Source organism: Dermochelys coriacea, chromosome 9 (genome assembly GCF_009764565.3).
Source record: "Dermochelys coriacea isolate rDerCor1 chromosome 9, rDerCor1.pri.v4, whole genome shotgun sequence".
Lineage (NCBI taxonomy): Eukaryota > Metazoa > Chordata > Testudines > Dermochelyidae > Dermochelys > Dermochelys coriacea.
The window spans coordinates 68,194,615-68,218,859 of NC_050076.1; the positions used below are offsets into that span (position 1 = coordinate 68,194,615).

The window sequence follows — 24,245 nt, forward strand, 5'->3', positions numbered from 1 at the left end:
CTTTACATGAGAATGTTTGCATGCTTCTAATCACTCTTCACCCTTCTCTAACTCCCCCATGCCCCAATTCTACAATATCCTTTTCAAGACAGGGTGACCAATAACGCCACACAGTACTTACTCCTGAGGGTATTCTATGCCAAAAAATTAAAAATTCTGCACAAAGTATTTTGAAATTCTGCAAATTTTATTTGTCAAATAAGTGTGGAAGCTCCAGCATGGCACTGGAGAGCAGAGGCCACTGGATGCACAGAGGTGGGAGATCACCGTGCAGTTCCACCCCGCCAGGACACAGACTTAGTGATGAAGCTGCACCCAACCCAGACACAGCACAAGGACTGGGCCTGCCCCAGAAACACCCCAGGGCTCTGTCCCTCCATGCCAGGTACACCAGGTGTGGGCAGGCAGGCTCAGCAAGGCAAGATCCAAGTGTGGAAGGGCTTAGTGTGGGGAGATCTAGGTGTGGGTTGAAAGAGTCCTGTGGGGGGCAATCTGGGTGCAGGTGGCTGAGTGGGGGATCTGGTGCAGGGAGGTTCTGGATGCGTAGGGATTTGTTAGGGGTTCTGGGTACAACAGTAATGGGACTCTGTGGGGGGTCCAGGTGAATGCGGTTGGGGCTCCGTGAGGGAGGTCTAGGTGTGGGGAGGAAGATTGAGGTCGGCAGAGGGTCTGGGAGTGGGGAGCTCGTGGGGGGGTCCAGATGCAGGGGGAGTGGGGCTCAGTGGGGGGGTGGATCCAGGTGCAGTTGGTTGGGAATCGTAAGGGTGGGGATCCAGATGAGGGTGGCTTGTTGGGGTGGTCCAGGTACAGGGGGAGTGGGGTTCGCCAGAGGTTGGGGGGGTGAGACTCAGTGGAGGGTCTGGGTATGAGGTGGGTCTGGACTTGCATACATCTGGACTTGCATGGGGATTGGGCGGATGGGGGAGCAGCTACCTGTACAGTAATCCCTCCCCGTGCAGCTGAGGAGAAGTGGGTGCAGGAAGCATGGGGGGGGAGCACTTTACAAATCTTACTACAGTTGTGGGGGGGAGAAGAATCTGGGGGTGGGTCTGACACAGCCCCACATGCCATGCAGGGGAAGAGGAAGTCCCGTCCTCCCCAACCCATCTGGGTCTCTCTCAGTCCTGCTCCATACCCTACTTTGATTTACCTCTCTGCTGCTGCCCTGGCACCTGAAACATACTGCTGGGGAGGGTCATAAGACCGCTCTTGTGGCTTCCCTTTGCTTCCCAGTCAGAAAGTCATTTTTCTGCAGGGAAGCAAAGAAATCTGCGGGGGATATGAATTCTGTGCATGTGCAATGGCGCAGAATTATCCCAGGAGTAAGCACTATAGATGCTTTCTTAAGGTGATAGTTTCATTAGAATTTTGTAAGGAAGTACGAGTAGCATTTTCCCCCTTCTATTGCACATTACTTAGCATTTATCAACATATCACGTACTATTGTACTGCCCATTCACCAACCTGGGTTAGTTTTCTACAAAATTCCTCAGTCCTTTATGGTCTTTACTAACCTAAATAAGTTTGTGTCATTGGCAAATTTGGCTGTGTCACTGCTTACCACCACCACTCCTTTCACAGTTCATTAGTGAATATGTTAAACAACACTCAACCAAGTACTGAATTTTGAGGCCCTCTACTGTTAACCTTTTGCCATAATAAAAACTGACCATTTCATCCTACTTGTTCCCAATTTGATTTCCTAACCAGTTTTTGATCCATGACAATACTTTGCCTTTGCTCCATGACTACTTAATTTCTTTACTAGTCTCTTCTGAGGGACCTGTCAAAGACCTTCTCTAACTCTAGATAGGTTTCAGAGAAGCAGCCGTGTTAGTCTGTATTCGCAAAAAGAAAAGGAGTACTTGTGGCACCTTAGAGACTAAAATTTATTTGAGCATAAGCTTTCGTGAGCTACAGCTCACTTCATCGGATGCATTTGGTGGAAAAAACAGAGGAGAGATTTATATACACACACACAGAGAACATGAAACAATGGGTTTATCATACACACTGTAAGGAGAGTGATCACTTAAGATAAGCCATCACCAGCAGCAGGGGGGGGAAAAGGAGGAAAACCTTTCATGGTGACAAGCAAGGTAGGCTAATTCCAGCAGTTAACAAGAATATCAGAGGAACAGTGGGGGGTGGGGTGGGAGGGAGAAATACCATGGGGAAATAGTTTTACTTTGTGTAATGACTCATCCATTCCCAGTCTCTATTCAAGCCTAAGTTAATTGTATCCAGTTTCAAATTAATTCCAATTCAGCAGTCTCTCATTGGAGTCTGTTTTTGAAGCTTTTTTTGTTGAAGTATAGCCACTCTTAGGTCTGTGATCGAGTGACCAGAGAGATTGAAGTGTTCTCCAACTGGTTTTTGCTTACCCCATAACCTCAGCCATGCAGAACACAGGGCCATCCACAGCCTCAGAAACAACTCTGACATCATAATCAAAAAGGCTGACAAAGGAGGTGCTGTCGTCATCATGAATAGGTCGGAGTATGAAGAAGAGGCTACTAGGCAGCTCTCCAACACCACTTTCTACAAGCCATTACCCTCTGATCCCACTGAGAGTTACCAAAAGAAACTACAGCATTTGCTCAAGAAACTCCCTGAAAAAGCACAAGAACAAATCTGCACAGACACACCCCTGGAACCCCGTCCTGGGGTATTCTATCTGCTACCCAAGATCCATAAACCTGGAAATCCTGGACGCCCCATCATCTCAGGCATTGGCACCCTGACAGCAGGATTGTCTGGCTATGTAGACTCCCTCCTCAGGCCCTTCGTTACCAGCACTCCCAGCTATCTTCGAGATACCACTGACTTCCTGAGGAAACTACAGTCCATTGGTGATCTTCCTAAAAACACCATCCTAGCCACTATGGATGTAGAAGCCCTCTACACCAACATTCCACACAAAGATGGGCTACAAGCTGTCAGGAACAGTATCCCCGATAATGTCACAGCCAACCTGTTGGCTGAACTTTGTGACTTTGTCCTCACCCATAACTATTTCACATTTGGTGACAATGTATACCTTCAAATCAGCGGCACTGCGATGGGTACCCGCATGGCCCCACAGTATTCCAACATTTTTATGGCTGACTTAGAACAACGCTTCCTCAGCTCTCGTCCCCTAATGCCCCTACTCTACTTGCGCTACATTGATGACATCTTCATCATCTGGACCCATGGAAAATAAGTTCTTGAGGAATTCCACCATGATTTCAACAATTTCCATCCCACCATCAACCTCAGCCTGGATCAGTCCACACAAGAGATCCACTTCCTGGACACTACGTTGCTAATAAGCGATGGTCACATAAACACCACCCTATAACGGAAACCTACTGACCGCTATTCCTACCTACATGCCTCTAGCTTTCATCCAGATCATACCATTCGATCCATTGTCTACAGCCAAGTGCTACGATATAACCGCATTTGCTCCAACCCCTCAGACAGAGACAAACACCTACAAGATCTCTATCATGCATTCCTACAACTACAATACCCACCTGCTGAAGTGAAGAAACAGATTGACAGAGCCAGAAGAGTACCCAGAAGTCACCTACTACAGGACAGGCCCAACAAAGAAAACAACAGAACGCCATTAGCCATCACCTTCAGCCCCCAACTAAAACCTCTCCAACGCATCATCAAGGATCTACAACCTATCCTGAAGGACGACCCATCACTCTCACAGATCTTGGGAGACAGACCAGTCCTTGCTTACAGACAGCCCCCCAATCTGAAGCAAATACTCACCAGCAACCACACACCACACAACAGAACCACTAACCCAGGAACCTATCCTTGCAACAAAGCCCGTTGCCAACTCTGTCCACATATCTATTCGGGGGACACCATCATAGGGCCTAATCACATCAGCCACACTATCAGAGGCTCGTTCACCTGCGCATCTACCAATGTGATATATGCCATCATGTGCCAGCAATGCCCCTCTGCCATGTATATTGGCCAAACTGGACTGTCTCTATGTAAAAGAGTAAATGGACACAAATCAGACGTCAAGAATTATAACATTCAAAAACCAGTTGGAGAACACTTCAATCTCTCCGGTCACTCGATTACAGATCTTAGAGTGGCTATCCTTCAACAAAAAAGCTTCAAAAACAGACTCCAACGAGAGACTGCTGAATTGGAATTAATTTGCAAACTGGATACAATTAACTTAGGCTTGAATAGAGACTGGGAATGGATGAGTCATTACACAAAGTAAAACTATTTCCCCATGGTATTTCTCCCTCCCACCCCACCCCCCACTGTTCCTCTGATATTCTTGTTAACTGCTGGAATTAGCCTACCTTGCTTGTCACCATGAAAGGTTTTTCTCCTTTCCCGCCCCTGCTGCTGGTGATGGCTTATCTTAAGTGATCACTCTCCTTACAGTGTGTATGATAAACCCATTGTTTCATGTTCTCTGTGTGTGTGTATATATAAATCTCTCCTCTGTTTTTTCCACCAAATGCATCCGATGAAGTGAGCTGTAGCTCACGAAAGCTTATGCTCTAATAAATTTGTTAGTCTCTAAGGTGCCACAAGTACTCCTTTTCTTTTAACTCTAGATAAGGTCTCCTATTCTCCTTTTTCTGCTACTCAAATTAACGTTTGCAAAGAACTGTAAGGTTAGAGATACAAAGTTTTCCTTTGTAGAAACCATGCTTGTTAGACCCTGTAATTTTAAAATCCTCAAGTTGTTTTATTATTTTATTTTTTAATTATTTTTATAAATAATTTGCCAGGTAGTATGGCTTATGGGCCTGTAATTCCCCATATACTTTCTATAGGCTTTTTAACCAACAGTACAACATTTACTACCCTCCAATCCCTAGAACAGTACCTATTTTTAATGAGAGAGTGCACATTTCTTTTTAGCAGCTCAGCCATTTTATAACTAAGGGCTGGTCTACATTACCCACCGGATAGACGGGCAGCGATCGACCCAGCGGGGGTCAATTTATTGTATCTAGTCTAAATCGATAAATTGACCACCGAGCGCTCTCCTGTTGACTCCGGTACTCTACTGAAGTGAGAAGCGGAAGCGGAGTCAACGGGGGAACATCAGCCATCAACTTACCACAGTGAAGACACCGTGGTAAGTAGATTTAAGTACATCGACTTCAGCTACGTTAGTCACGTGGCTGAAGCTGTGTAACTTAGATTGATCCCCCTCCCTGGCAGTGTAGACCAGGTCTCAGTTCCTTCAGGACTCTTAGATGTACATCTATCTATGCACTTTTGTTCCAGCACCTCTTCTTCTGAGGGAATGTCATCTTTATTACTGGATGCCAGAATGGGCAGGCATCTTCTCCCCAAAATCCTCTTGTGAAAAATATATACAAGTAAATCTTTTAGCTTCTCAGCAACATCCTTGCCTTCCTAGTTAAAGATGGCCCTAAGGGGAGTGTGCTGGAAATAGGATAGTCAAGACATGGAGAGAGGGAGGTAAGATATAAAGTAAACAATATAGTGTGAGGGGAAATCAGATCAAGATCTTAGATATGAAGAAAACCAACAATGAAAAAAATTTAGAGAAAACATTTATTAAAAGTATTAACACATTGGAGCTATACAGAATAATACCAGTAAAGTAAGCGTCTGAAGGTGTCTTTCATCCTACACGATACCTCCCACTAACTAAACCTGTGTTCAGCTTTCCTTCACACCAAATCCTCAACCTATGCCATCTTTTATTTGTTCCATAAGTCTGGAAGAGCCTTGCATTCACTGTTCAAGAAATTAAACTTAAGAAAATTGTTTCAGTAGCTTTTTTTTAAAAAAAAAATCTACATTATATAGTGTTCACTTGCAACTTCAGTCTACTTTTCACAACAAAGAATCCAACTTTGTCAATTCATTTTAACTGTTAAAAAGTGTTGTACACATTAACCTAAAAGTTGAAGTAATAATTCTTGGTATGCCACACACTTAAGTGTTACTGTTACTTTTCAATACAATTCAATACAATCTGTATCAATAGAGATTTCTTTGGGAGGAAAAATCCTCGTCAAGAAAAAATACTGTACAATTAGTTCTAAATTGCTATGATGGTAGCTCATGAGCAGAAGTGAATTTGTTTTCAATTTACTTGAACACGTTATTGAACAAATGGAGAAAAAATTAGTTAACAGTAGGTCTCTCCTACCAGAACAGTTAGAATTCCAATCACAGATAAGTGACAGCTTATTGACTAATTTAAGAACTAAGTAACAGAGCCAGGATAAATATTGAGGCCAAATTCCACTTTCATTTACAGCTTTGTAATTCATCTGAAACTGATGTGGACTACAGGGCTATAAGTGAAGGAAGAGTTCCCCCCCCCCCAAAAAAAATAAAAAATGTAAAGGGGGAGAAGCCATTAGAAGTAGCTGCAACTACATTAGCAGAAAATGAGAGTAAGTGATTGCACACAAGGAGAAAAAACTTGAGATCATGCATACTTCTCATTAGAAGCAGCTTTTAACACTTTCAGTTGCATAGGTTTTCAAGAACTAAAATACAGACCAAAGCTTAACTGCCCATTTGTTTTATTTTTCTGCATTGTCAATAAAATTGAATTTTATTTTATTACGTGTTCAATACATCTTAACCCTTTCAATATAATACAATAAATTGCTAGCTTTTTAGACTCTGAACTACACATTAATTCTGTTAAACTGTTGCTTATTAAAGCTGAGTAAAGAGCTCGGCTCTTTACACTGTATTAAGAAAAATTAAATCATTCTTTGGCATGTAGTCTCGTACTGGTACAAAAATTGATGAATTTCAATGAACGTTTATTTTAATAAAAGTTCAAGTTGCAGAGATTTTATGTATTTTCCCAATTTCATCAGGCTTCTAAAAACAGCCATTGAGCTTGCAAGAACAAGAGAAAGTAACGAACAACAAAAAGAGTTGTGTGTGGGGGAACCAGGTAAATGATAGGTAGCGATGTATGTATGAACATTTTAAAAAAAAATAATTTACTTTTTAACCTATATTTATGTGCATTTATATATATATATATATATATATATATATATATATATATATATATATATATATATACACACACACACACACACACACACACACACACACACGCAGATTTTAGTCACTGGTACATATGCAGCCTTGAAAAAGTGTGTTTTTCAAGTGGAGTTTGAAATTGAAAGCATAACATTTGTGGCTGAAGAGCTGGTTCAGGCATACGGGACCATACAGGAGGATATGTGGAGGCAAGCAAAGGAGACTGACATGAAGGGAATAGAGATTAACAGTCTAACCTCAGCAGCAAACTGAGATAAGAGCAGAGAGGTATGAGAGACTTGTTGAGGACTCTGAAGTCTATGGACTGATGATAGCCATTTGCTGGAGATCCAACATGACTAAAGAATCCATGTGTGAAGAAGAGTAAACAATGACATTCAGTTTACAAGCCAATGGGACACGAAACATACGGGTGAGGTCAATGGTAATAAAGAAAAGAGTTGAAGGAAAACATCTTGGAGAAAAAATATTTTTCCGTTTTTGATGTGTTGAGCTTGAGTTGTCAGTATACCTTTACAGAAAAAGTGACAGAGGTAGTCAAAGGCGGGCAGGTCTAATGAGGGAAGTTGGGGTGGAAAGTTAGATCTTGGAGTCAGAAATATATAGATCATACTCTTCCTGGGGAAGAGTTGCCCAGGTACAGAGTTTAGAGCGAAGAGGAGACAGGGCCAACAACAGGCTGCCAGAGTCATCAATTATGAGTATGGGAGAGGAAAAATTACCAGAGAAACCAAGAAAAAAGAGTGTCAATAATGGTGTGAGTGGGATAAGTATAAAATTAAAGAATTCAAGTTAGCTAAACTTGGTTAAGGAAATATGTGTATATCAAGGTTCCTTTCCCACTCTGAACTCTACGGTACAGATGTGTGGACCTGCATGAAAGACCCCCCAAGCTTATTCTTAACAGTTTAAGTTAAAAACTTCCCCAAGGTACAAACATTGCCTTTTCCTTGAACCGTACGCTGCCACCACCAAGCATCTTACACAAAGACCAGGGAAAAAGCCCAGTTGGAGACGTCTTCCCCCAAAATATCCCCCCCAAGCCCTATACCCCCTTTCCTGGGGAAGGCTTGATAAAAATCCGCACCAATATGTACAGGTGAACACAGACCCAAACCCTTGGATCTTAAGAACAATGAAAAATCAATCAGGTTCTTAAAGGAACAATTTTAATTAAAGGAAAGGTAAAAGAATCACCTCTGTAAAATCAGAATGGTAAATAACTTACAGGGTAATCAGATTCAAAACAGAGAATCCCTCTAGGCAAAACCTTAAGTTACAAAAAGACACAAAAGCAGGAATATACATTCCATTCAGCACATCTTATTTTACCAGCCATTAAACGAAAGGAAAACTAATGCATTTTTAGCTAGATTACTTACTAACAAACAGTTGTAAGGCTGATCTGTTCCCGGCAAAAGCATCACACTGACAGAAATACCCTTTGCCCCCCCCCCCCAGCTTTGAAAGTAACTTGTCTCCTCATTGATCATTTTGGTCAGGTGCCAGCAGGTTAGCTTAGCTTCTTAACCCTTTACAGGTGAAAGCGTTTTTCCTCTGGCCAGGAGGGATTTTAAAGGTGTTTACCCTTCCCTTTATTTTTATGACACGACCCCCAAATCACAGCTAGGGAGAAACGCTGGCTGGGATTTCCTCATGAAGCTCTAGGAAAAAACAGTTAATAAGACACATGCACCTCTAAATATACTACCAAGTATATAAAGACTAACAATATTTTCAACATCTCAAGGACGATTTTAACCAGTTGATTCTGGGAAACTTTCATGGGAGAGTGCATCAGCCACTTTGTTAGAAGTTCCTGAGATGTGTTGGATGTCAAAATCAAAATCTTGGAGAGCTAAACTCCACAAAGTACACTTTTTGTTATTTCCCGTGGCAGTATGAAGCCACCGTAGTGCAGCATGGTCGGTTTGCAGTTGGAAATGCCGCCCCCAAACATATGGGCATAGCTTTTCCACAGCGTAGACAATGACGTAACATTCTTTTTCACTGACTGACCAGTTGCTTTCTCTCTCAGACAGCCTCTTGCTAAGAAACACTACAGGATGGAATTCTTGATCCAGTCCTTCCAGCATTAAGACTGCTCCCACGCCACACTCGGATGCATCTGTGGTTACTAGGAACAGTTTGTCTAAGTCTGGGGCCCTTAGCAAAGGGTCAGACATGAGTGTCGCTTTAAGCTGGTTAAAGGCCTTCTGACACTCTTCAGTCCACTGAACAGCATTTGGCTGTTTCTTTTTGGTTAGGTCTGTCAGTGGGGTGGCGATTTGGCTTTATTGCGGTACAAATCGTCTGTAATATCCGGCCAAGCCTAAGAAATGATTGGACCTGTTTCTTTGACTTTCGGACAGGCCACTTTTGCATAGCATCCACTTTGGCCTGTAGGGGGTTGGTAGTTCCTTGACCCACCTGATGTCCAAGGTAAGACACTCTGTTTAGGTCTGTTTGACACTTCTTAGCCTTAACAGTTAGTCCTGCCTCCCTTATGTGCTCGAAGACTTTTTGAAGATGTTCCAGGTGTTCTGCCCAGGAATCTGAAAATATGGCCACACTGTCAATGTAGGCGACGGAATATTCTCCAAATCCCGCTAGGAGATCATCTACAAGTCTTTGGAAGGTGGTGGATGCTTTCCGCAGCCTGAAAGGGAGTACGTTAAATTCATACAGCCCGACATGTGTGGTGAAGGCTGACCTTTCCTTGGCGGATTCATCTAGCAGTACCTGCCAGTACTCCTTGGTTAAGTCCAAGGTAGAGATGAACAGGGCCTGTCCCAGTTTCTCCAGTACTTCATCTTGGATAGTTCTCTGGGTGAGTTACAGCATTTAGCTTACGGTAGTCCACGCAAAAATGTATCTCCCCATCTGGTTTGGGAACTAGAACTACTGGAGATGCCCATGCACTGCCAGAGAGGCAGATTACATCCATCTGTAGCATATCTTGAATATCCTCTTCTATAGCAGATTTAGCTTGAGGAGATACCCGGTAAGGTTGGACTTTAATTGGGTGAGCATTACCTGTGTCAATAGATGGTATGCCCGTTGAGTCAGTCCTGGGTTGGCTGAGAACATCAGTGCATAGCTAGTGCACAGCTACTTGATCTGCTGTCACTGTATATGCCCACGGGTCATGGAGAGGTTCACCTCTTCCACACCACCAGCACTTTTCCCTTCGTAGTAGACACCTTCAGGCCACTCAGTGTCATCTCATCTCTGGGCTGTAAACTGACAAACCTTTAATTCTCTGGAATAAAAGGGACTTAGAGAATTAATATGGTATACCTTAGGCTTTCAGTTGGAGATGAGGAATGCTATGAGATAATTAACAGCTCCCAGGTGCTCTTGGACCGTGAATGGCCCTTCCCACGATGCTTCCATTTTATGGGCCTGGAGCGCCTTTAAGACCATGACCTGGTCCCCTACTTTCAAGAAACGTTCTCTGGCATGTTTATCATATGAGGCTTTTTGTTCTTTTTGAGCATCCTGTAGGTTTTCTTTCGCAAGGGCTAAAGAGGTTCAAAGGATGTTTTGTAGGTTGATTACAAAGTCCAGAATGTTAGTTCCTGGAGAAGATGTAAACCCCTCCCATTGCTGCTTCACCAACTGTAATGGCCTCTTAACCTCGCCATATACAAGTTCAAATGGTGAAAACCCTAAACTGGGATGTGGTACAGCTCTGTAGGCAAAGAGCAACTGCTGCTACACTAGGTCCCAATCATTGGAGTGCTCATTTACGAATTTACAAATATCATGCACCCCAAAGTCCCATTAAACTTCTCCACCAGGCCATTTGTTTGATGATGGTAACGGGTGGCATCCCATGAGCTTCCCAAAGGCTTTCCATAGTTCCTGCCAGGAAATTAGTTCCTGCATCAGTGAGGATGTCAGAGCGCCAACCTACCCTGGCAAAAATGTCTGTAAGTGCCTGGCACACACTTTTAGTGCTGGTTTTGCTTAGAGCTACTGCTTCCGGCCATTGGGTGGCAAAATCCATGAAAGTCAGTATGTACTGCTTTCCTCTGGGTGTCTTTTTCGGAAAGGGACCTAGAATATCCACAGCTACTCACTGAAATGAAACTTCAATAACAGGGAGTGACTGGAGAGGGGCTTTGACCTGTTTTGGGGTTTTCGCACTCTTTGGCATTCCTCACAAGACCGGACATAGGTAGAAACCTTCTTGCCCATTCCCTCCCATTGGAATGACCTACCCAACCGGTCTTTGGTCCTGTTCACCCCAGCATGGCCAATAGGATGACCATAGGTTAAGCTCAAGAGCTTTACCCGATACATAGTTGAAACTACCAACTGTCTCTGAGGATGCCAGTCTTCCTGGTGTCCATGACAAAAAAAGAGTTTCCTTGTAGAGTTTCCTTCTTCTTTCTACAACAAACCTGGATCGATTAGAAGAGCTGAGAGGCAGTGGGTTGCTCCGTGCCACCGTCCAAGCTCTCTGGAGGTTTTCATCTGCTTCCTGTTCAGTCTGGAACTGTTCCCTTGATGCTGGAGACATCAGTTCCTCATTGGATTGTGGACCCAGGCTTGGTCCCTTGGAAGCAATGCAGGTGATGGGGCTGTTTCTGTTGACTGTGAACCGCTCTCCGCTAGTGCACTATGTTGGGGTTCAGGCTCCGACTGAGCCTGTTGTGTAGGGTTATCGGCTGATGCTGGTGCAGGTTCGGTGGGGCCCTCTGGTGTTGGGGTTGCCAGCACTGCATTTAGTGCTGGCACTCGTTCTGGTGCTGGTTGTTCCGCCGGTTCTGGTTCAGGGACTGGCTCTGTCTGGGTCTCTGGGACTGGATCCGCTACTGCTGTTGCTGACGTTGGTATGCGGTCCAGTTCCATCACCTCTGACCGGGTCCTGGTAGAAGTTTCTGGAATAGAGCTCAGTGTGACAGCTTGCTTAGCCTGGCTGCGGGTGACCATTCCCACCCTCTTGGCTAGATTCACATGATTGACCAAGTCTTCCCCCAACAGCATGGGGATGGGGTAATCATCATAGATTGCAAAAGTCCACATTCCTGACCAGCCCTTGTACTGGACAGGCAACTTGGCTGTAGGCAAGTCAAAACATTTTGACTCGAAGGGTTAAATCATCACTTGGATTGAGGTCCACTAAGGAAGCATGGATAGCCGACATTTGTGCTCCAGTGTCCCTCCACGCGGTGACTTGCTTCCCGCCCGCACTCACAGTTTCCCTCCACTCCGAGGGTATCTGGGAGGCATCTGGGCCTGAGGACCTCTGGTGTGATTCCGGTGCAATTAACTGTAATCCTTTGGGGTTCTTGGGGCAGTTGGCCTTTACATGCCCCGGCTCCTTACATTTAAAACATCGCCCAGCTGACGGGTAACTGGGGTGAGTTGGGTTGCTGGAGAATGGTGTGGCAGGATAAGATGTCTGGAGTGTTCCTTAGTGTGTAGCAGGGGCCTTGGGCTGTCCCCGGTTGTAGGGTGAGGTTGGAGGTTCTCCTTTCTGGTCTCCACTCCAAGGGTGACCAGGATTGTTCCTCTCTCCTCCCTCCACCCGTTTTGTTCCGGTTTGCCCCTTCTGACCTTCGCCCCAACTGTTACTGTTAGTTTTTTTCTTTTCTGCCACCTCCATCCATTTGGCTACAATCACCCCCGCCTTGTGGACTTCCCATCTAGGATGTATCTTTCTATTTCCTCAGGAACACCCTCTAAGAACTGTTCCATTTGCATTAGGAAGGGCAAATCTGCTAGAGATTTAATACTTGCTCCTGATATCCAGGCATCCCAATGTTTCACAATGTGGTAGGCATGTCGGTTAAATGACACGTCTGGTTTCCACCTTTGGGCTCTGAACCGCCAATGAGAATGCTTAGGTGTTAGCCCCATTCTGACTCTCACCTTGGTTTTAAACAGTTCATACTTGTTCATGTGTTCCTTAGGCATTTCAGCCTCCAGCTCAGCTAAGGGGTCCACTGAGCTGCGGCCTCAGCCCTACTATGTATTGGTCTGTAGAGATGCTGTACCCAAGGCAGGCCCTTTCGAAGTTTTCTAGGAAGGCCTCGGTATCATTGCCTGCCTTGTAGCTGGGGAACTTTCTGGGATGGGCAGTGGTACCTGGAGAAGGATTGCTAGCGTTTGTTAGTATATTCTGCTGAGCCTTTGCCTTCTCCATCTCCAGTGCATGTTTCCTCTCTTTTTCCTTTGCCTCCATTTCTCTCCTGGGGACAGCCTCTTTTTCCTCCTCAGCATGCTTCCATTCTTTTTCCTTTACCTCCATTTCTCTCCTGTGGGCAGCCTCTAGGGTTTTTTCTGCCTCTTTCACTGCCTCCAGTCTTTTGTGTGGTAAATGGTTTGAAGATAGTTTCTATGTATTATGATTATCCCTTCAGTAAGAGTGCTGTGGCCAGATATAATGGGTCTGCATAGGTTCCCTTGTTTGCGTATGTTGGGAAGCATGTAGAAGGTTCCTGGGATGAGTTCATGAGGCATAAAGTTGCAGAGTTTCTTTTGGAGTTTGGGGAAGGATTTGATCCTTCTAAAATTCCTTGGTGAATTGTGAAATGGGTCTTCTTTGTGTTCTTTACAGTAGATGGTGCCAGAGAGTTGTCAGTTGTCCTCAAGGTAGCCAACCTGGCTTGAGAATTATGATGGTATCCCCTTTGTCTGCTGGTTTGATCATTATCTAGTGGTTGGATTTCAGGGACTGTAACGGATGTCTTTTTTGTTAAGGATTCCACAATTTATTTTTTTTTCCTGAAAAAATCCATGTAATGAACAAGTGTGTGATTTCATCCACAGTTGGCTGACCAGTCAGATGATTCTTTTTACTTAAAACTGTAGGTGGACAGTTGTGGGTCATGTCATCATTATTGTGAAATAATTCTTTAAGTCGGAGTTGGTTCTCCAAACATTTTGCATGGCATCGGGTTCTGACATGAGGCAGAATTTCAGTCCCTTAGTCCCCTGATAATTCAGCTCTGGTACGGGCAGTCTTGATAAATTGATGATTTTGGGTTGTCGTGTACTGTCCACGTGGAGGGTCCTGGTGTCATTTTTCCAGAGGTGGTGTTCTGTGACTTGTGGAGTTATTGTAATTTTTGTTTAATGTTTGGGGGGGCGGGGGGGAGTTGGTTTTGTTTTGGTGGTTTTTTTATTTATTTATTTTAAATATAGCAGTCTGGCGTTTCTTGCATGACCTCCAGGTAGGTTTCATGATTTTCTTCCTGCCTGTGTTCTTGTTTGAAGTGGCCCCTTCGGGAATATGTAAGGTACAGAAGATGATTTCTCAGTTTTTCTGAAGTCTTTCTGCAAAGCTGCTCAGCATATTTGGAGTTGTATGTAGTGAGCAAAATGTTTTAGATACGAGTCTTCTGGCAATGTTTTGGGGATCATGAAAAGAGTGATAATGCAATTGCAGGTAATAAACTACACAGTTTTAGTTAAAATAAATTGCATTAAAAGCATGAAGTTAGAATAGCATACAGACATAGGACTTGCCATTCTAGACCTTATTAACAGTTCGAGTCCATCCCACTGCTGCTGGGAAAGGTACGTGCCTGGGGCTTATTATCACTAATAAATACTCTAAAATTCCCCACCACAAAAATATTCCCATCTAAATTAGACAGATACAGAACACAAAGACAGACAAAGGAGGGGAATGGAAGGACAGGGCTTAAAAAAAATAATAATGTGAACCATACTACACAGCAGCCAAATACATGCACTAGAGGACAAGTACAAATTACAAGATACTAGCAAATTAACAAAGCACAGCTTGTACTGTCATCTGCACAAACTATAGTACTACTTTGAATAAACTGTCTAGAGTTTCTAGCACCATCTTTAAGATTCCTTTCATATGAACTAAAAACATTAAATATAGAGTATTATCTCTACTTTAATGGCTAAATGGCATTTTCTTACCACATAATGTAGAGAAAAAAATCAGTATGCCTCAATAATGACAAGGAATAAGATGACACTCCATATAAGAAAATATGATAAGCATAATGGGGGAAGAGACAAATGAATTCTCAAAAAAAAAAAACAAAATTGACTAGGTTTCAATAAATTAGGCATTTGATTTTATCTGTGAATATCCAACACAAATTAAGGATTGCTCTTTATGATACATTTTTAATAAATTTGATTTCCCCTCGCCCTCCAAAAAATATTGCCAAGTTGACCATGCTTAACTCCATTAAAAAATATCTGGGAGATGTAACTGTAATTATTGCAGGACCTATTCTGTATATAATATAATCTCTCTCATGTACATAGGCAATTACATGTCCATTCTCATACTGTTTAACATAAGTAAATAAAACAAGATTTAAAAAATTGGAAACCACTTGAATTCATACACGAAAGTTAAGAATCTATCCAAAATTATATATTTTCATTATCTCCAAATTTTGCCTACAACTAAATTTTTAAACCACCGCTTTGTTTTACTCAAATTTTTAATTTGAGGTTAAGTACTCTTTAGATACCTAACAAATCTATTACATATTCAGCTAAAATGACAATTCCACCATTTACATACCAATTTTATTATTCATCAAAGGTGCAAAAAACAGAATGGTAGATAGCATCTGTTATATTAATTGAACACGTGATAGGTTGCGTCACAGAAACCCCCTTGGGATTGCAACATGATGTGCTGAAACTGCCTCTGAGCCCGTTTTCCCTGCCAGCTCGGGACTTCAGAACCCTGTTTGGTTGAGCCAGACATGCTAGCCAGCAGCAAACACAGACCCAGGTCTGAACCACGCCCCACCAAAAGTTGCAGACTTAACAGAAAACAGCTTAAGAAGTGCTCCTGTCTCTAGCACCCAGATAGCCAGTTCCCAATGGGATCCAAACCCCAAATAAATCCATTTTACTATGTATAAAGTTTATACAGCGTAATCTTATAAATTGTCCGCCCTCTATAACACTGATAGAGAGATATGCACAGCTGTTTTCTCCCCAGGTATTTGTCACTAATTCTGGGTTCAGTAATAAGCAAAAAAGTGATTTTATTAAATATAAAAAGTAGAATTTAAGTGGTTCCAAGTAATAACAGACAGAACAAAGTAAGTTACCAAGCAAAATTAACCGAAACACGTAAGTCTAAGACTAATGCATTAAGAAACTGATTGCAGATAAAAATCTCACCCTCAGAGATGTTCCTATAAGCTTCTTTCACAGACTAGACTCCATTCTAGTCCCAGTATTTTCCCCTGGTACAGTCCTTGTTCCAGCTCAAGTAGGTAGGGGATTTCTCATGACTGCAGCCCACTTTGTTCTGTTCCACCCCCTTATATAGCTTTGGCACTTGTGTCTCTCTGGGTCCCCACTCCTCCTTCTAAATGGAAAAGCACCAGGTTTAAGATGTATTCCAGTACCAGGTAACATGGTCACATGTCCTGAGACACCCTAAGACTTCATTCTTCCTGGCCTGACTCACAGGAAAGCTTGCAAGTAAACAGAGCCATTACAATCAACTGTCCTAGTTGATGGGAGCCATCAAGATTCCAAGCCACCATTAATGGCTCACACTTCACATAGTTATAATAGGAGTTAAGAGTAACACTTCATATTTCTAGCTTCATATACAAGAATGATACATTTATACAAATAGGATGACCATACTCAGTAGATTATAAGATTTGTAATGATGCCTTACAAGAGACCTTGTTCATGAAGCATATTACAGTTACATTATATTCACATTCATTATCATATTTTATAACATTATATGGAATGCAATGTGTCAGCCCAAATTAACTAAAATTGAAACAATAAATCATCATAGTGAAATAAAATATCCAATAGATTAATATTCCATTATTTTACATGTTACAAATGAACATTTCAGCCTATTAAAAAAAATTCCATTGTTTTCAGAATGAATTCACCACTACTTTATTTTAATAGATACTGAATATGCCTAAGATTCAACAATCAGTAAAGTTGATCCTTAGCCTTAAGTGGCTAAGTCTTATTCAACTCTTTGAAAATGTTGTGTTTATCCTCAAGGTCCAAAAGTCCTTGAATGATAGACTTTATTCTGCTCATCATTCAAATTTTCTTTTTATAGGGGTCCTGAAGCAACACTTTAGATATAATACATCTATCTGAAGGACTTTAGGGAGACATTTTTCAATCAAATAAATTGAATTTTGAGTTTCAATGTCATTTTGGTTTATGTACCACTCTGATTTTCTCTGATTCTTGACCAGCTACAGCTGGTAGCATGAATAACTATATATAGAAAATTATTTTACAACGCCTTCCTCCCTCTCCATTTCTTACACCTCTATTAAATGGGGAAAAAGAAGTAGGTTGCTTTATGGAGAAGGTCTCGAAAGGGGGAACGGGAGAATGGATTCAGTATGTTCAGGGATATTTTGAAGCAGTTTATTGAGAATTTGGGTTTTAAGAATATTCTCTTAAAAAAGTTTCAGTATCTGTCTATTCCACCTTTGTATGTTATCATCCCCAAAAAAATAGGACCACAATAGTAATAAGAGAGAAAGTCATTCATACATACTCATATAATATACTGTACAACTAACAGAGATGCAAGCTACATCAGATTTAAATGACCATAACTACTCTGGCTTCACTTCTCAACCCTGCCTGGGGATTTGCACTTGTCAACTGATGAAACGTGACACTAAATAAGAATTTTGGCCACGATGAAAGAAGCAAGTTTAAGCTTGAAGAAGGGCATAACTGTTTTTTTTTAATGTTAGTGCAATTGTTATGGTGCAGCAACACACCCCCAAACTGCTTCTCAGCACTGCATACCCAAAAAAACCACCGACTCTAAAAATCTGCAAATTGACATAAAAAGTACATTTCAAAGCACACAGAGAAACCTTACTGAATTCAAACTACTGTGCCTATGAAAATACACTGTAAACCAGTCTCACTATGTCCAAACTGCAGAGTAATGTAGGAGCCTCAATGCTTTGAGTTTAAATATTTTCCTTAAGTATTTGAATCTATGATGGACTACACCAAGTCCACGCTATGCATTACCATTCAAAATCAGAGAAAGAACATTAACTTAAGTCCTATATCTAGTCAATTACTTGAAGTCTATTTCCTTTCTGGTGTTTTGGGGATATTGCTAGACATAGTCTCTGCCTCATTAGAATCTTAGATGGTATCTGAGGAAGGAGGTAGTAAAAAGCCCCTCCATCCATGTACTTAGTAGGGTGCAGTACAGATCAGCTACCTAATCCTGCTGCTGGCACTTTTCCCCACAAAGAGCAGTGTCTACTATATCAGGATAGAGAAAAAAATAAACCAACTTCAACAAAAGAAATAGAAAAATTTCTATCTCGGGCTGTAAATATCAATGAATTCCTCTATGACCCTAGGATTTTGTGTCTAATAAAAACAAGTTGCAGTGACAGGACAGACAAAACTAGAAAGTCTTATTGTTGGTTTTATAAAATCAGTGTGCAGGACTTGAAACAATACTTGACAGTGACTTCTATAATTTAATAGATGATAGTTTTCTATCAAGAGTTGGTTGCTCAATCTGAGTTCTTATTTAAAATTCTAGGGAAAACAACAATAGCATGTAAACAGATTTTTGTAGTCTTATCAATGTCATGCTTCCCATACTGATCACATTTACAACCATCTAAGCTTTCATCACTTCAGACAGTTTATAACAAATACATAAGCACAACAAAATATGTATTGAACTCTTACTAACTTCTGCAAATTTCTAACCAGAAATATAAAAGGAAAATAAAAATTAATAATTAAAAAACAGTGCTCTACTGGATTGTTTGCATAACTCCCTCCCTCTTCTCCCTTTTGTATAATGAAAGAGTGTAAAAAAGAAAATCCATCTTAGGTTAGAAAGATTTCTGGTAAGTTTATTAGCATACAGGTAGCTTAGGGTGACCACTCACACTTCTTCAGAATAGTGGACCTTCTGATAATTCTGGGAACAAAGGGGGCTCACCCCCACCAGCGAGACCTTGAATGCAGTGTGCATGGTCATGCTGCAAGAAGGCCACCATTTTGAAGAGCATGTCATCACATCAGTGAAGGCAGGGAATACTATTTAAAATGGTGCCCACCATCCAATACTGGACTAAACACATCCAGTTTTGTCTCAGTACTAGGCGGGAGAAAAACCTTAGAAATGCAAGACTGTCTGGCTTAAAACCACATGAATTGACTGCCTAGTGTAGGTTTTTTACTTGGTTTAGTATCTTTTGTTGTGTAGTGCTTTTACTTAAAAATAAAATAGGCTTGCATAGGAAATGCTGTGTGGTACCTTATAACTGTGGGAAATTACCCTGTTAGACTCTACTTAAGCAGAGTCTCTTACTAGGAATAACACAGGGAAGGCAAGGAACTATTCAGCCTGGAGATACATCTTTGTCCCATCTGACCCAGTGTATCTCTCCATCCAAGAGAGGTGATGGCCAGGGGAGCGAGACGACTGAGTGTAGGTACACCTACTGTTCCACAAAGGGGGCATGCAGACGCATTTGCCCTGAATTGCACCTGTATTCCAATATGTATGGACTCAATACCCCAAATAAAAATGCACAAACAACGGTGTATTAAAGAAACATTGATTAGTGGCGAAAAAAAGGAAAGCAGATAGTAAAACAATACATCATGTATTCAGTTTTTCTATATTTTTTCATTTATCTATCCTTTTCTACAATATGCTACAGAAATTACCACTCTACATCATTACCAGCTTCCAAATAATTAAACTTAATAACCTATTAGAAACATACTACTAGGCTGCTTGTTGGGCTCATAGTTGAAGGACACAACAGCCTGATTCTGCTAAAATTAAGCTCACTGGAATTTCAGTACAGGCCCTGACGGAAGACTATAGCATGAAATTAAGCTAAGCACTAATATGCAAAAGGGGGAATGTATTTTTCTTCTCAATAGGAGGACTTTACCATGCAGGATTTATTCCAATATGTGGTTGTTTTACTTTTTGGTGGTGGTTTTGTTTTATTTTGGTTTGGGTTTTTTGCACTAAGTATTGAGACTGATGTAAAAGGATGGGGGTATAAATCCAAATCTACCCCCCTTCCACCCAAAATTAGTGATTTGCTATTTCTTTGTAAAGGGAATGAAACCCAGGATTTCTCGCTCTCATCATTCCTTTGCTCAGCAAATATCTGTGAAATATACTGGCTACAAGTCCCATCCCGCTCTAGTGCTGGCACACAAAGAATACTGTCAGTTACTTTTTTAGCTCAATGAAAGAGATCTGGGATCGCTCTAAAACTTCCAGCCCTACTGTGGGCGTCAATATGATGCCACATGATGGATTTTTTTTCATTTTTTTTAAAGCCTAGGAAGTTGCATACAAAAGTATATTAAAAGATCATTATTATGGCTACAATGTCAAATCAAGCACTCAAAAATAAGAAAATGCCAGAAGTAAGTTAACGTATGCATCTTAATTCAGCTCCCTTGTGTGAATGCATTATGATACAATCTACTTACATGATCACATATTTTTTGCTGTTGGATTCTTGCCTCGTTCAGTGCTCAAGATGGACCTGCTCTGGGGATCAACCAGGGTTGTACAGCAAAAGAGACTCTTGCCTGTAGGACCCCTCTCCCTTGTTAGCTGCTATTCTCATCTTAAACATTCCGAACACTGAGCCCAAGCTTCAACATCAAACAGAGTTTTGCCATCAAGTTTAACAGAGGCAGAATCAAGAGAATCATTTATATTTAATAGTTATCCAAGTGCTGGGTTTTTGTTTTTTTCCATTACATCTGGATGAGCTGGCTCTCACACTTCAGCACACATTTTGCTTTAACATGATCACTACTTCTAGCTTAACAGTTTGATGGTTCTTAGCACTGAAATGGCAAACTCTCTTAAGACCACCATCATTTACATACACTGTTGTAACCTGGCAAACCCAGCATTGACGGATAGCTCAGGAATTGTTAGAACACACAATCTGTTGACTGTAGCTCTGATAATTAAACAATATTAAATTTGTACCTTCACACACACTTGAGTTTCCCTCTACTAGACAAGAATAAGCAATGAAGGATTATGCTGAGTTGAAAGCAATAAAGTACCAAATTTACAAGAGGAGAAACAGAATTGGCAAAAATTTTCACTCTTTTTTTGTTTAATGGTTAAAGGTTAATTTAGTTTTTTCCACTCATCTCAGAAGCTAGCATAATTTAGCATTCATCAATGCCTTATGTAAATATGATAGCTGTTGATGAAAAGAACAGGCCTAAGGGTGTATGTACTCATTTTTAGTAAAGGAGGTCATATAAACATGTAAATGAAAGACCTCTAATTTTACTACACAGCTGAGAGTCAAAACCTGACAAAAATCCATTTACTTAACACTTCACCGTGATTTATCATGTATACTGCTAGTTACACACAATTTTTTGTTGCATGACCACCATATACATGCCAGCATTTCTGAAAGATCAATATGATTTTAAGAAATCTGAAGCCAATTGAAAATATTCCTTTTTCCACAGACAAGTGTTGTAATGCAGTATATTGTTCTTGTTTTGTCATAATAAAACAGTTCTAAACTCTTCTAACACGCAATAAATTACAACTTCATAATTTATTAATCTTCGGATCAAATTCTCACAACCCTCCATACCCTCTGCACCCTACACAAGAGTCTTTTTTTTTAATCTTACTCCACTTCTAAGCAATTCCTAAAAGCTATCTCTGAGGTAAAGATTAATTACAAAATACAACCATATGGATTTGCTACTATATAAAAAGGATTATAATAAATAATTCAACATAACACTTGCAGTGGGTAAGGTAAAAACAACATACAATCACTGGAATTCAAAAGGTGGTTGGATCAGCCATACATTTATTGATATATCATATCCAAGGAAAGGTAATCTTTGCAAACTGTATATTCGCTCTTTTGACCAGCTATACTAGAGACTCCTCCTGGATTTCAAAAAGTTGTCCAGTTTCAACACAGCAGCTCAAGTATAACGTGAAGCCAAGATGATCCAGAGTCATATGGCTTTCCATGACTAATTCAATTCAACAACATTCAAACTCCTCTGCCCTACTTCATTCTGAACTAGCTTTGTGATCCCAAAGGGCATGATCCACCTCTAAATCCCAGGCTGGGAAATTCTGCTAAAGGTTTCCCAGAGAAGCTAACCAACTTCTAGGAAAAGAGGTCTCTGCCCTGATCTGACTTTCCTGTCACCTGGAAGAGAGAAGAGGAATGTGCTTTTCATTCTCTTCTCCTTTCTTTAATACGCGCTCAGGATTCCCACCACTATGCCTACCTCCCCATTCTTTTGCAGCTCACAGCTATTTTAAGGGGTAAATCACAATTTATCTTCCAACAGTTTCATGGATACTGCCTATATTCTAAGTGAAGAGAGTAATCAAGTTGGTTGCTCTTAGGTCACAGAAAAGGCAAGAAATCATTTCTGCGGACAAGAGAAGCAAAGATAGACTTTTCTTTCCCACACTTTCAAGAACCACCCCCCCACACACACACAAACACCCCCTGCAGCTCAGCATTGACTACGCCTGTACTGTCCCTTTCAGAAAAGCAGTTCAATGAAGCCTTACTAGAGAAGCTGGTGAGTTTCTCTGCTGCTCAGAACATTGCACACTGAAAATGACCAGATAATTATAAAATGCACCGCTGCCCTTCCCACTCATTAGAGCAAGCTGCAGTCTTTGCAATGGCAATTTTTTATTTTTATTTTTTTAAATCCTGGACATTATAACCAAACACCTGACTTTCACCATGCCCTGAAGTTTCCCAAATTTGACCTGTGACAGTGTCTGGGGAACAAGTTGCACAAAAAAAGGACTCTGGTGACAACACACTGCTCTTTCCCAGCGAGTTTTTTCTCTAGCAACTAGCACCATGGTATTAATTTTCCTCTGTATTCAATATAAGTAATAATCCAATTATTTCTGGTAATTACAAGATGGAAGTAATATCTTCTAAAACACAATAAATTAGAAAGGTAGGATTTTCAATATGTACAACTATATAATACCAATTTAGCTTTAACTCCTGTGATATGTAAGATGCATAACTAAGTTTTTGTATACAAATTTTTAGAAGATCTAAAATGTATTAAATGATTAAACAAACAACCTCCACAAGTAATGGGGCAATTGGTATTACTGTAAATGTTATATTAGTAAAAAATGACAATCTCACCTATCTGGAGGATTAGATTCGAATGGAAGATTTTTTTCAGAAGAGTTTGAATAAGGTCAGACTTATATTATATAGCTTGTGTCATAAACATAAAGGGAAGGGTAACTGTATAAAATCCCTTCTGGCCAGAGGCAAAACCCTTTCACCTATAAAGGGTTAAGAAGCTAAAATAAGCTCGCTGGCACCTGACCAAAATGACCAATGAGGAGACAAGATACTTTCAAAGCTGAAGGGGGCGGGAACAAAGGATCTGTCTGTCTGTGTGATGCTTTTGCTGGGAACAGATCAGGAATGCAGCCTTACAACTGTTTGTTAGTAAGTAATCTAGCTAGAAATGTGTTAGATTTCCTTTCGTTTCATGGCTGGTAAAATAAGATGTGCTGAATGGAATGTATATTCCTGTTTTTGTGTCTTTTTGTAACTTAAGGTTTTGCCTAGAGGGATTCTCTACGTTTTGAATCTGATTACTCTCTAAGGTATTTACCATCCTGATTTTACAGAGATGATTCTTTTATCTTTTCTTTAATTAAAATTCTTCTTTTAAGAACCTGATTGATTTTTCATTGTTTTTAAGATCCAAGGGTTTGGGTCTGTGTTCACCTGTACAAATTGGTGAGGATTTTTATCAAGCCTTCTCCAGGAAAGGGGGTGTAGGGCTTGGGGGGATATTTTTTGGGGGGGGAATAGGACTCCAAGTGGGCTCTTTCCCTGTTCTTTGTTAACACGCTTGGTGGTGGCAGCATAGGGTTCAAGGACAAGGCAAAGTTTGTACACTGGGGAAGTTTTTAACCTAAGCTGGTAAGAATGAGCTTAGGGGGTCTTTCATGCAGGTCCCCATATCTGTACCCTAGAGTTCAGAGTGGGAAAGGAACCTTGACAGCTTGTTTTCCCAATACGTATTTCACATGGTGTAACTGGTCTTGCGCAATACATTAGTATCATTTTTATGCTTTCTCTGCTGTACATCACATAAGCCTCCTAATAATAGTGTCCAGG

At 41.1% G+C, this 24,245-nt stretch overlaps 1 protein-coding gene across 9 annotated transcripts in view; it reads right to left on the reverse strand.

The window, feature by feature from the left end:
- DIAPH2 (diaphanous related formin 2) overlaps positions 1-24,245 on the reverse strand; it is an 835,399-nt gene that overhangs the window by 490,164 nt on the left and 320,990 nt on the right. The gene's annotated exons all lie outside the window — the stretch shown is intronic.